General features: G+C 44.5%; 1 long non-coding RNA gene across 3 annotated transcripts in view; it reads left to right on the plus strand.

The window, feature by feature from the left end:
• Window positions 1-12,522, plus strand: part of LOC112660044 (uncharacterized) — a 234,037-nt gene that overhangs the window by 60,199 nt on the left and 161,316 nt on the right. Inside the window, exon 3 of one of the 3 annotated variants that reach the window (XR_007406837.1) lies at window positions 5,830-5,920. The exons of the other annotated variants lie outside the window; for them this stretch is intronic. This is a non-coding gene — a long non-coding RNA (uncharacterized LOC112660044). The remainder of the gene's footprint in view (window positions 1-5,829; window positions 5,921-12,522) is intronic. 3 annotated transcript variants of the gene reach the window in all.

The raw sequence follows: 12,522 nt of genomic DNA on the forward strand, positions 1-12,522 counted from the left end.
TGTTTTGACTGTGAGAGGCAGGTCGGGGCCTGCAGGTAGCTGCTAGCAGTGTCACACGGAGTATCCAGCTAACTTGATCTGAGCGCCATGAGCAGCCGCCTAAGGGGCCTGGGCCGTGAGCTGCTCTGTCCGGGGGCAGCCTGGGGCGGCCCCTCGGGTCACACGCGGGGAGCTCTGTGTTCCCAAGCATGACGTGAAAGTAGGGGAAGGTTTCTCCTCTGCACAGGTTTGGGAAAGGCCAGGGTTAGGGTAAGCAGCAACTGGGTTGGCTTTGGTCTGAAAACCCCTTTGCTCTCTTCTCCCCTGGTTGAAATCACAGAGTTTCACAGGCCTGTCTGTTCCCTCCTCCTTCCTGAAATCATAGCCCTGGCTCTCGCCCTCCTTAACAGTTTTGTCTGCCATACGGTTTGGCATTTTGCGAATATACTGTCTCATCATACCTTTTGTACCTGATTTTCCTTTTCCCGCTGTAGTTTTCTCTGGTAGGTGAAAGGAATATTCCCGAGGGTGGGAGGATGTCTTGGTGTACCTGCTGTTTATCCTTTAGCACCTGGAGGTCGGGGTTTACACTACCTCCCAATGAACCGGCTGGATTTACTTGAACTCTTGAATAATCTAGTCTCAACCCTCACATATTTGTCCTCAGAACTCTTAGCGCGGGGGATTCCTGGGTGGCTCAGCGGTTTGGCGCCTGCATTTGGCCCAGGGCGTGATCCTGGAGTCCTGGGATCGAGTCCCGCGTCGGGCTTCTGGCATGGAGTCTGCTTCTCCCTCCTCCTGTGTCTCTGCCTCTCTCTCTCTATGTCTATCATAAATAAATAAATCTTCAAAAAAAAAAAAAAAGAACTCTTAGTGGGGCACAAGTTACTTTTACCATTGCTGTTGAGACAAAACCGCTTAGAGAGATAGGTCTTTGGCCAGCTTACAATCTCTCTGAGCCTCAGCTTCCCTCTATAAAATGGGGTAAAATTCTTTTCTGGACTGTTGTAGTAAAGCGTTGATGATGTAGCACAGCCCCACGTACTGTGAGCTCAATAGATGATGACAGTGCTTGCCATGTCCTCTTTTAGAGACATTTACAAACAGCCATAAACAAAAATAGCTTGAGGAACATAAGTAGGAAAAGTAGGACCGGCCAGGAAAACTCTACGAGATGACTGGAGGCGGGGAATAAATGGGGTGAGGCACCCGCAAAGCCCTATCAACCCAGCTCAAAAAAAGAAGAGCCGCTGATGGAGTCAGGGATAGTGTCCCTCGCACGATATTTGAGGAACGTCAATAGGGTGGGGTATAGAAGGGAGAAAGATGCTGATTTTGCGTCCTGGAACCTCTCTGTTTGGCATTTCTGTGTAAGGATATGGAGTATTTCCACTAAATGAATTATAGCAATGAAGAAACCATTGAAGAAAGATTTCTGCTTGTGAAATTACTTTAAAAGTATCAGTTTTCAGATTTCTTTTTGCTTTATGCATTACGGTGCATTGCTTAATTTGCTGGTTTCGAGGCGGTATGGCCCCTTGAAGCAAAAACAGGTGCTTTTGAGAAGTAGCGAGAATTCAGAATTAATGGCATGCAAAGTTCTCTTCTGTGTCTGAAAACAGGCTATGTATCTCAAACCTTTCTCTGTGTCTGTGCCACTTAAGTGCTGGAATCATAAAACACAGGATGAGACCGAACAATTGTGTGATTGTTTTAACATCCTCAAAGAGGATTTCGGAGTACCATAAGCTGCTAATGATTTTCAGGAGGCAGGTGCAAGACATGCAATTACTTTTCCACTTCCCATCCCTTTTTATTACTTGAGAGCACTTACAGATTATTCACTGATTTCCATGGCAGAGGCTTTTTGTGAGAAAGAAATATTCCATCAGAAAACAGCAATTAAGCATTGTTCAAGATGTCTGTATTTGGAAGGAAGATAGGAAAGACAATTAAAAATGACAATTTCTCAAATCTAAAGAATTTCAAGTAGTTCTAATTAAGTTTTAAATGGTCACTGTACTTCAGTTTACTAAGATGCTGGGTTACTCAGACTCACGTTGCGGACTCTATGCAGTTTTTCTCCACAGGAAGTCAGGTGCTCTGCTTATCCACACTCATCTCAGTTGTCCTTGCCTTGTTTTTTATCTGCTGCCCATGCATTGCTTTTCCCACTGTCTTCCTAGATTCTGACTCCTTGGTACAAAAGTTTAGGCCTTGGTGTCCAACAGTAAATGAGCTTCGAAGTACAATCCTGGGAGAACCTTAGGGCTTTAAAAACAGTCTTATTTCATGGTTGTGCAAAAGGTGCTCTTAGGAAGGTGGATCGGTGGCTTCTCCTGGGATCTCCTAGCCCTCAATCCTACTACTTTCTCCTCTATCATCAGTAACTACTTTGGCTTTTACATTTTGAAGAATTTAAAAGGTATCACTGTTTAATTGCAACAGGCTGTGGAAATGCATTTTCTCATGTTCCCACAATTGTGGCTATAGCAGGCGAAAAGTAGATACCAAAATCACCAAGAAGGCAATTTATGAAGCCTGGAGGGCTGCCAGCATTGACAGATGTCGTCCCAGTTTAAAAAGCTTATCAAGGGGCCCCCAAATCAGCTCTATGAATTCAGCTACTCTTCCCTCCCCGCACCTGGTCATTATGGCAAGAGGACAGGATGGTCACATTTAGGAAGCCTGGTATTTTTGGAGAAAAGCTCTTTTATGTTCACGCTGTGATACTACAGTGGGAGCTTCAGCTTCCCTGAAGCCAATGTAGAATGGTCACTGGAGGACTCACCAGTTCAGTTGGGAGCACTGCCTTTTCATTATCCTTTTAGGCAACTTCCTAACAGAAGTGAAGAGAACTGGAGAATGACTTTGGGGCCAAGAGAAGAGGCAAAGACCAAGCAGCCTGTACTCCAGCCACCCAGTGTGGCAAGAATGTGTGAACTGTTTTTAGACTGGGTGCATGAACAAAGGACAGTATGCTGGTGTCCCACCAAAGTGGGCAGCAGAAAGGCAGGAATGGATCACCAGTGGGTGGTGGACCACTAAGGAGGTAGCTGAAGGAGGGGTTGAGGAGGAAGGTTAAGTCACAGCTAAATCTTCTCAGCAGAAACCATGCATCGAGGAGACGCTAGCTGTTTTCCTTGAGGAACATAGGTGCTTAGCTCAGGAAATAGGCAGTAGCCCCTGGACGGAGACCACGTGAAGGCTATGCTGTAATTGGTCAGTGCTGGAGGAGAGCCCGCAGCTACCCACCCATGAGAAGATGGCCTTCCCAGAGCAATCCCCTAAGAAAAACTGCCTCTCCATTTTCTTCTCCGGGCCTCTACACCCAAGGGAAAGAGCTGGGGATGGGGGTGGGAGGGAGAAGAGGTGTGTGGACAGCATAGGGTGTTCCTCCTCCCCTAGACAGGCCCGGCCAGTGCTAGCAGGGCAGAAGAATGCACTCTGCAGTGAGTCTGACACTGAAGTTTTAAGAGAGGACTGAATGTTAATATACCAAAGCCATTCCTTCATTGTGTGAATATTTATTCGTCACCTGCTATCTGCTAATATTCCCCTGGGTGTGGAAAATGATGAGGAAACAAAATAATAGACTCAGAGGAGACTGACAGACGCTAATGCTGAAAATGATAGGAAAACGATAAAACCTGTAAAAGCTACCCTAAAAGGAACCACAAACTAGTGGGTGAAAAGACTCCACAAAGCAAATTTGGTGGACTGCTGCTTGAAAAAATAAAGCCATCTCATGTTTATATCCCAAGGAGTTAAGGCTCCTCAGAACACACAGTTGACATCTGCATTTAATGGGCACAGGGTGGATCTCAGAGGGAATGAGGTTCAGATAGGAAGAACAGCAGCAGCAAGGACAAAGTGGAGAATAGGGCAGTCAGGGAAGCAAGAAGGCCATAGGATCCCTTCTAGGGTTTTTTTGTTAGGCTAACCTTGGGGTCATTGCTGAGAAACCAGTTGAGCTGTTAGAGCTTGAAAAAGCGAATCCCTGCCATTCAGCCTCCATCCCACAGTAACACAATGAATACAGCCTGTGTGCAAGATGGAGACTGTGAGGGAGGCAAACACGAAGGAGCTGTGGAGCCTGTCCCGAGAGAGTCTGGTGGCCAAAGAAGATCTACACATAGGTTACAACTGTATTATCTCTTATTTGCATAATGCTTCATAATTTACAAGGTGTCTTCATGTATATTTTATTTTATTTTATTTTTTTATTATTTTTTTAAAGATTTAATTTATTTATTCATGAGAGACACACACAGAGAGGGGGGGGGGCAGAGACCCAGGCAGAGGGAGAAGCAGGCTCCATGCAGGGAGCCCGATACAGGACTCAATCCCAGGTCTCCAGGATCACACCCTGGGCTGAAGGCGGTGCTAAACCGCTGCACCACCCGGGCTGCCCTATGTTTGATTTTAGAACATTGCTCTCAGGTAGGCCGTTCATTTTTGCATGAGGAAAGTCCAGTTCAGCAAGGTTAGGTAAATTGACCAAGATGTATAGTGCTGGCAAGTAGAGGCTTGAGCTACATCTTCATATTCTACGTTTTATTTCCATGATGTCTCACTGCATTCTAGTATTCATTCAAAGCAGTGTGTGATAGGGACACCTGGGTGGCCTCTGCCTTCGGCTCAGGCTGTGATCCTGGGGTCCTGGGATCGAATCCCGCATCAGGCTCCCTACGGGGAGCCTGCTTCTCCTCCCTCTGCCTATGTCTCTGCCTCTCTCTGTGTGTCTTTCATGAATAAATAAATAAAATCTTAAAAAAAAATAAACCAGTGTGTCATAGGTAGTGAATACATGATATTGTCCTAGAGAGTGGGGCTGGGAAACTTTCTGTAAAGGTCCAGATAATATATTAGACTTTGTATGCCATAGAGTCTCTGTTGCAGCTACTCCCGTTTTGGTGGGAAAGAAGTTGTAGACAATGTGTCTGTGAACAGGTGTGGCTGTGTGCCAGTGATACATAATATATAAAAACAGACAGCAGTTCACATTTGTCACATAGTTTGTCTGTCTTTGCTATAGAGGATAATAGGAAGACAGGCTCATCTCTTCTTGGCAGTGGTGTATGAGTAAATATTTAATAAGTAGATCTCTGGGTGAGGAAAATCTGATTTGTAATGTTTGCCAATTTCTGTGTTGTAAATACTCCCTTCATGGCTGATATCAAGCTACCAGCGTGAAGTTACTGAATGCTCGGTTGGGAAGAGATGTGTAAGCCAGTCCCAGCACATTGGTGCCTGAGAGTGTCACTGAAGTTTCTGAGCTATAGGTGGGATATCAACAGGTAAAGGTAGAGTATAGATGGAAGAGAAAGAACAAAAGGAACATCATAAAAGTGGGCATGCACCACGCATGTTCTGGGAATGATGGCCATTTCAGTTGGGCTGAAGCACAGGGTATGAGTAGGGGGTAAAGGCAGGTGGATGAGTGGTCCCACCAGGTCTGGAGTGCTGACAGCCTCAAGTGCCAACCAAAGAGCTTGGGATTTGTCAAGTGGGGCCCTGTGGCTTCTGAAGCTTGTTAACCTGAGGACAGTTATGGTCAGAGCTGTAGTTTAAAGATGTAGTTAAAGATGTAGTTTTAAGAAGTGTGTAGCAGCCATCTGAAATTGGCAGAAGAGAAATTGGAGGAAAGGAGGCCTGTTGAAAGAAAGAACCATTGCTAGGATGCAAAATAGGTCAGATAGAAGTGTTAAATTAAAATGATCAATCCAGTTTGGTGAGCAAAGTAGGAGAAAGTGGGATAATTTCCCACCCAGGGTAGCATAGGTCTGATAGATTCTTTGTCCGTTTTCTTTCTTGCCTTCAACCCTTTTTTATTTCTATTCTTCATAGATTGGCTGTAGTCCCCTGAGTCTCAACTTTGGGAGTAAATCAGAATCACCTAGAAGCCTTGTGACTCGAACCCATATCTTCGGAATTCCAGGTGTTCTTTCCATGATATCTCACTGAATCCTGCTCTTTATGAAAAACAGTGTGAGATAGTGAGTTTTCAGTATAAGGAGACTGGGCTCTAGAGCAGGGCCCCACCCCAGAGTTTCCATTTCAGTAAGTCTGGGGAACAGTCTGAAAGTGTGCATTTATAACAAGTTCCCAGATAATGGTAAATTTTCTGGCTCTGTAACCACACTGTGAGAAAGACGGTGTGGCAAATACTAGGACTCTTTCAGTATGGATATTTCTGTCACCTCATACCCAAGTATGGAGTACTGAGCTCACTATTTACTCCCTAAACCTACCACACTCCCCACTTTTCCCCTATTGTAGTAAATGACAGCACATTGCACCTGTTTTTTTTTAGCAAGAAGCCTCAAAGTCGTCTTTTTCCTTCTCCCCTAACTAGTTAAATCCTGAAGCTCTGTTGCTTCTGTTCACTAAGGGTCTCTTCAGTCCATATACTGTCCTTTAGTCGCACTGCTGCCACCTTAGTTCAGGCACCAGCATCTGATGGTTCATAGGGACCTTCTGCATGAATTCCTACATTCATATGTGTCCTTCTCCAACATTCTCTGTGGGCAAGGTGACTTTTATAAAATACAAGTCTAATCACGTCACTCCTTGGTATAAAGTACTTGTTTTCATTTGCCCTTGGGATAAAGCTCCAAATCTATAACATGGTCTACAAGGCTCTGGGTGACATGGACTGCCTGTTTCTCCACACTCACTTGAGGGCACATCCCTCACTGTCTACACTCCCATCACACAGATACCCTGTCAGCCTTTGGAGCCTGCCATTCTTTCTCTAGAAGCTGGGCCTTTGGCATATAACCTTTTTCTTCACACTTTGCTTGTACAACCCCCAGCTGTTCTCCAAATCTCAGCTTAGGGGTCCCTTCCTCAATGAAGTGTTGATTTATCCACTGGATTAAGTTAAATGGACTCACTCTAGTTGTCCATGGCAGCTCTGCTTTTCTTCTTAGTATCCTCATCAAAATAAAATTACTTCTCTGAGTGTATGGATTCCCAACCAGAGTCCAAAGTGTCTGGAGAGAGAGACCATTTGTCTTATATGCCACCTTATCCCTAGTACTTAGTGCTGTGCCCATTATATAACAGGAATACAATATTTGTTGAATTGTACTCCTTCCTTATGACTTCCTCCATTTATCTCCATTCCCTCTCTTGAATGCTGTAGAACACACTAGTAGTTTTGTTTTTTTTTTAAGATTTTATTTTTTATTCAGAGAGAGAGAGAGAGGCAGAGACAGATGCAGAGACACAGGCGGAGGGAGAAGCAGGTTCCATGCAGGAAGCCTGATATGGGACTCAATCCCAGGACTTCGGGATCATGCCCTGAGTGCTGAGCCACCCAGGCGTCCCCACACTAGTAGTTTCTTATCCAACATTTCCCTCCCAGCCTTCTTCTTTGCTAACAGAACCTTGATTTTGCTTAAGTTATTGTCTATAATGTGGCCAGAGATAATTGAGGAGATTCACTGAGGAGAAAGTCATTTTCAGTGTTGATGTAGAATTAAAAACAAAGTGAACAGAAACTAAAACAAAAAAGTTAAAGAGGAACAAAGCTGTTGACTTCCCAGTATGAAAGAAACTCTTCCCTTCACCCATCTACTCATCCAACAAGCAGTAATAGGCATTGGATGCTAATGGTGAGCAAAATAGATAGGACTCTTTCCCTTGTAACAACTAGGAATTACCTCTGTGTGTGTGTGAGTGTGTGTGTGTGTGTGTGTGTGTTGGGAGTGGGTAGCCATGTTCCAGACAGAGGGAGTATCATGTGTAAAAAACCTGGAATTGAGAATCTTCATGACTTATTGGAAAAACTGAAAACAGTTCAGCTTGAATGAAGTGGGAGATGGTGAGTTATGTGGGCTAATATATACGTAGAGGAGGATCATGAAGGTTTTTGGTCCATATTAGGGGATTTATCCTAAGAATAATGGGAAGTTTTGGAAGGATTTGAACCAAGGCAAGGTATTTTCTACAATATCCAGGTTGATCCTGTTAGAGATTAACCTGAAGGGTGAGAGAGGAAGCAGTGAAAACAGAGCAGGCTACGGAAGGTCATTAGTCCAGTTGTATCTAAATTTTTTTCACCGTGGAACACATGAAAAAATAATATTTTTCTACACATCGTTTAAACTGGAGAGCATTTGTAGCCCCTCCTTCAATAGGCTTCCAGCTGTTAGAGGGGACAGGCCTGGGGAAAGGTGCTCCCAGGCCAGAAGACTGTTCCACCTGTTGAAGAGAATATAGTATCTCGGCATTTTTTGCATACCGGTAAGCCACTTCCTGCATCTTTATTGGAAAGCTCTGATTTAAGCCTATCTCTGACACTTACCTTCTCTTTTTTAAGACCATCAATGCAAAATGTGAAAAACTTCAAGGATAAGGAGGTCTTTTGGCTGAACTGCCACCATTTGCTTTCCAACTTCCTACTACCTCTCTCAGTCTGGGCCTCTCCTTGGGCTTCTAGATGACTCGGTGTTTTCACATTAATTGTGGCTTCTAGGCTATCTAACTTTCTGTACCTCCTTCAACTCCATACAGCCAAACCTCCAGGTACCTTACCTCGGGGCTCTATGCCAAGAAGATGACAGTGGGTATGGCAGTGATAAAGCCAATTAGTTCAGTCGCACTAATGTTTAAGACAACACAGTTCTACCCCACCAGAATATAGCAACACACAGGTGTCAAGAAGGTCATTAACATGAGATTATACCTGTGGGATTTTTTGACAGGAACACACTGAAAGAGGTGAGAAGTAAAGAGGAATGGGAGGAAGTAGCAAGGATACCCACAGAGCCCCTGACTAAACCTTGCTGATAGCACAGTAATTTGCCAGGTGGATTACAGTGGTGCTTAATTTGCATAAAAAAGGAGCTAGGCCTTGCTGGAGAAGGCAGTGCCTCCAGGCTAGACCTCCATATTAAACAATACTTTGTAGTCAGAGAATTTGCTTCATCAAAAGGCTTCCTGGAGAGTGCTAACAAGCATTTAGTAATTAAATTTCAAAATATCCCCATGAAGCAGGCAGTGTACTATTTTCCTGCCTTGTTCAGAAGGAAGCTTACTGAGATTTGAAGAGGTCGAAAGGCTTGTGACAGGTGATGTCAGTAGAAGGCTAGTCTCTTCATTTCTGGGCTTCACACACATCCAATAGGAGGTGATGATTCAGTAAAGGTCTCCATGAAAGTAAATACTGCATCTGAAAAGATTAAGGCTATCAATATGGTGAGCAGACTGATGCTTCACCAATTTTGTAGACCAGTGGTTTAGACTTTGGTGACATCACATGTATCACTAGCCCACTTTCAAAGTTTGTATATAACCAGGGCCCTAACACGTGGACACTCTCGTTCAGTTTGGTGGGTTAGGACCAGGCCTGTGTATCTTTAAGTAAGTGTTTCTGAGTGATCTTAATATAGCCTGTGTTAGTTTGCTGGGGCTGTCATAACAAAATACCACAGACCCGGTGGCTTAAACAATAAGAATGTATTCTACCACAGTTAGAGGAGTCTGAGAGGCCAAGGTATAGGCAGGATTAGTTCCTTCTGAGGTCTCTCTCCCTGGCTTTTCGATAACCATCTTCCCCAGTCTTCACATAAGCTTCTGTCTGTACTTGTCTGTGTCCCAAACTCTTCTTTTTATAAGGACACCAGTCATGTTGGAGGATCCTCCCTAACAATGGACCCTGTTTCCCAATATGGTCACATTCTCGTGTACTGGGAGTTAGGACTAAAGCACAATGTTTGTGTGCTGTGATGGGGACAGGGTGGTGGTAGAGTGGGTAGATGAGGAAATAGTGGGGTAGGATACAATTCAGCTCATAGCATAGACCAAATGTTTGGTACTGCTATAGGCTGACTCACCCTTAGTGGGTTTTAAGATAGAATGGGCTTTAAGATGGGGAGTCTTTGCCCTTTGCTTTATAGAAAAGAGAAGCCTAGAGACTAACTCCCTTCCAAAGCTGAGTGATGGTCAGCACCACACTTTCCCATCACCACCCAGGACTGCAGGAACGTTCGTTATTTTTCCACAGAGCTGAACACGCTGCCAGACGCTCAGTCAGTATAGTTCAAATGAGTGAGTGAGTGAGTGAGTGAGTGAGTGAGTTCATCCAGTGTTACTTGCCCTGGAGCACTTGTTCTCATTTCATCAGAAGAGGTTATTTCCATGTTGTGAGGGGAAATAAAGAGATGAGGATTCTAGAAATACAAATTCTCTTTTTGAGTGGCAGTTCAGATAAGCTTGGTAAAAGGAAGAGGTATTTTCCCCTTGGAGCTCTTTCTTTTCTTGGAGATATTTTCCTCCATAAAAGTATACAACAAACTTCTCTTGACCCAGAATCACTGAGAGAGGGGTTATTTGGCTCTTCTCCTTCACTTTCTCAGTATATGTCCCCATCTGGTGCCATTGACTTGATGAGCAACTAGACAGCAGTATAGTGGATGGCTGTGTCCAGGGCCAGGGGAAGATTTCTAATCCTATTCTATGTGTTACTGAGGTGGGGAAACTATCTGTAGCTTTGCTATTGAAGGTGCCTACTATGTGAAGAAAAATTGTACCTAGTACTCACTGCCACCAATCATGTTATGGCAACTGGGACTAGAGATGAGGAGGGATTTGAGGGAGACTGCTCCTTGCCACAAAACAGTCTGCTTCCCTGAGCTTACACTTATAAATGGCAAAATTATTATTCTTACCAGTGTAATTCAGAAGCCAGGGTTTCTAGAATCCCCAGGTTTTTTACTTTTCCCATCTCTATGCCGCGGAACTTCCTTGAGAACATGGTGACTAAGTACACTTGCCCCCTGGGCCTGGTGACCACACTCCCCATCCCATGGCATGTGACAGGTAGCCCTTGGATTTTGAAGAGGCTCTGTGGACCCACTGTGTGGCAGGCAGGGTGTGCCCTCGTAGCCTTTTCATGTGCAGTTTTAAAAGTCAGCAGCTGCAGTAATTTACTGTGAACTCCCCACAAGGCTTTTGAACCTAACAAGTAGATTACGTGATTTTACAAGAGCAGGGATGTGTCACCTCTACAGCTCACCTACCACAGCATATGTAACAGTTACGGGAATTTTATAAGATTCATGGCCCACCTCTCCAGAAAGGCAGAAAATTGTTCTAACCAGGCCATATGACCTTAACTGCTTTGAGACCACTGAAGAGGGAGAGAGGTTGCTTTAGTGGGGCTTAACCCCTTCTCCATCTTTGTAGCCCATGCCCCAGTGTTTATACCACTGTCCTGCACATGCACATTATACCAGTGTCCTCTCTCTCCCATGTGGACTCCTCTCTTGGAGGTTTGAAGCCTTTGGGCCATGAGAGCCTCTTGCTCCCTTTGGCACCTCCCTGTCTCTCTAAAACCTGGTGCTTGTCCACCAAGGGTGATTTTTCACATCTTCCTCAGAAGATGTTTGGTAATATCTGGAGACCTTTTGATTGTCACACCTGCTACTGGCATCCAGCAGGTAGGGGTCAGGGATGCTGCCAAATACCCCACAGCCACCCATAACAAAGAATCATCTAGCCCAACATGTTCGCAGTGTTGAGGTTGAGAAACCATCCTATGAGCAATGACCACTTTCTTACCCTGCCTACAGTTCTTGATCTGGATCGGGACCTCTTCATGCTGTCCCCTAATTCTGGTCTTTTAGAGGAGGAGATGCCCCGCACCCTTGCCCAACTTAGGAGCCCTTACTTCTCCCCCAGGGCTCCACTGCTCTGTGCATACTCCTCTTTCTCTCGCATTCTTCATCATTTTCTCCTACAGTTCTTCCTTTCCTCTTTGTCTATAGATATGGAGCAGGTTTTCCTAACTTAGTAGGAATCCACAAAAAAAAGATAGTAAATGATGGATTATTCAAAAACTCATCTCCAAAACTTTTCAAATACATACCATCTTTCTTTTCTTTTTAAGATTTTATTTATTTATTCATGAGAGACAGAGAGAGAGACAGAGGCAGAGACACAGGCAGAGGTAGAAGCAGGCTCCAAGCAGGGAGCCCGATGTGGGACTCGACCCCAGGTCTCCAGGATCAGGCTCTGGGCTGAAGGCTGCGCTAAAACCACTGAGCCACCCGGGCTGCCCCCCATCTTTCTTTTTTATTGCAGAATCTCTCCTCTGAATATAAACATCTTCTTCCCTCTGTTCTTCCCCCTTCCTGTTCATCATTCTGGATTCCTTTACCTCTGTCCCATATGAGGCCTTAGCTTAGACTTCAGGCTTCACTGGATTCAGCATCGTTGACTGCTCACTTTTTCATAAAGCTCTCTTCCTTGCTCATAGTGTGGACATTCATCTGCATCTGAAGCTGCTCTGCTGCCTCTCTTTAATAATTGTTAATAGATGATACACAGGCAAAATTCAGAATTTTTTTAAACTGAATTCTCTTGCCACATGGTGTCGATAACACAGCTCTCAGCATCTGATGTGTGAATAGTGAATTGGCAACAGGTTTTGGGTAGCATTAGAAATCTCTTTCAACAACATCTTTATAAATCAGAAATGCTGTCCCTGCCTTTGAGCCTCCCTTTCTACAGCAAGACAGAGAAATAAACACT

Source organism: Canis lupus, chromosome 2, assembly GCF_003254725.2.
Source record: "Canis lupus dingo isolate Sandy chromosome 2, ASM325472v2, whole genome shotgun sequence".
Classification (NCBI taxonomy): domain Eukaryota; kingdom Metazoa; phylum Chordata; class Mammalia; order Carnivora; family Canidae; genus Canis; species Canis lupus.